The sequence below is a fragment of the Nematolebias whitei genome, chromosome 19 (assembly GCF_014905685.2).
Source record: "Nematolebias whitei isolate Nwh7 chromosome 19, NemWhi1, whole genome shotgun sequence".
NCBI classification, from domain to species: domain Eukaryota; kingdom Metazoa; phylum Chordata; class Actinopteri; order Cyprinodontiformes; family Rivulidae; genus Nematolebias; species Nematolebias whitei.
In genome coordinates, this window is record NC_056516.1 from 26214667 (window position 1) to 26216582 (window position 1916).

Below are 1916 nucleotides of genomic sequence, written 5' to 3' on the forward strand. Positions count from 1 at the left end.
TCCATCCATCCATCCATCCATCCATCCATCCATCCATCCATCCATCCATCCATCCATCCATCCATCCATCCATCCATCAATCTTCCAGTAGTTCTGGAGTCAAGTTGTGGGGCTGCAGCTTTAGCAGGGAGGCCCTGACATTACTTTCCACAGCCACCTCTTCCAGCTTTACTGGGAGGATTCCAAGGTGTTACCTGGCCAGGAGAAAGACTTGTCCTGGGTCCTCCCCAGGGTCTCCTTCATGTTGGACATGCCCAGAACATCTCCCAAGAGAGGTGTCCAGGGTGCACCTTAACCATTATGCCCAAACCACCTCAACTGGCCCCTCTCGATGTGGAGGAGCAGCAGCTCTATTCTGAATCTCTCCCAGACAACTGAACTTCTCATCTTATCTTGAAGGGAGAGCCCAGCTGTCCTGTGGAGAAAAACAATTTTGACTGCCTTTATCTGCAATCTCGTACTTTTGGTCACCACTTCAGTACAAAGTTCTCTGTGACACCACCCAAACTTTGTGAATAGGCGAGGGTAGGAGCATAATTGATAAACAGAGTGCTTCATTTTGCAGCTCAGCTGCCTCTTCACCACAACGGATTGGCACAGAGTACGCAATTTGATTATTTGTCTTGCCTTTTTCTGTGTCCCTGTGATGGACTTGTGACATATCCAGAGTGTCCCATGTCTCACACAGTGACTGCTGGAGATAGGTACCAACTCCCTGCAACCTGGAAAGAAGAAGCAGGTAAAGAAAATCACTAGATGGCTAGCTAGCTGGCTGGCTGGATGACTGGGTGGCTGGCTGGTTGGCTGGTTGGCTGGCTGGCTGGCTGGATGGATGGATGGATGAAGAAGGTCACAAATTTGCCTTCCAGCCTTTCTGTGTGGAGTTTGCATGATCTCTCTGCAGACATGGGTTTTCTCTGAATACTACACTTTCATCCCACACACTAAAAGCACGTTAGGTTCAGTGGTGACTCTAAATTGCCGTGTAACTCAGAGTGTGAATACCGGTAGTTGTTTGACAGCAAAACAGTCAAACAACATCCTAACAAATTAACTCAAGTTAGCAATTCTCTTTGCAGTTAACTATTTTTTTTAATTTATTTTTACTATATGCAAAATTAGTGTGCATCACTATTGCTCTTCCCTTGGTTAATGAATGTGTGTGTTGTTGTTCAATCCAGCCACCAGGCGGTTGCACATATCACATGTCATCACTTCATCACATTATTGAGCTGCAAAGACACTTTACTATTTCACATGTCGTTATTGTGCGCATAGAATGCACACCTGTATTTCTAGACCATGCATATTTCATTGCCTACTTCCACCCAACATCATGCACTTCTCAACTTGTTTTACACCCATCTTGGTATCCGCTCCTACATTTTTTATTTAATCCACCGGATAAGACTTTTGGAATGAAGATAGGCAGATTTGAACCAGTTTTTAATAAATATGATTCATTATAAGCATAGTTTTTGGACCTGAGCTGTAATCGCAGGTGGGTTTTTTTTTTTTTGTCAGGAAGAGTTCCCATGCAGGTGTGAAAATACAGCTTTAGTGCATTAAACAGCTTGAAGATGCCTTTGACAAAACTGAGATGGGTTCAAGATGCTTGCAACGACTATTTCCCACACAAATGTTTTTCTCAAAATTCAAGCTGCTAGATAGCTGACCTCTGCGACTCACATGGGAACCGAAAGTACTAGCTGTGAGCAGCTCTTTAAGCTCTCAGTTTCCAAAGAGCCCGTCATATGTTTGAATGCGTGAAACACAGAACAGTGCAGCCATTTGCTTGAATGTATGCTTCCAGCAGTTGGAAAAACTTTTATAAAGTTGTAACAATTTGTATTATAAATTTTCTGCCTCAATTATCTGCAACAGAATTACAACAGAAGAAAAACAAAAAAGCCAGG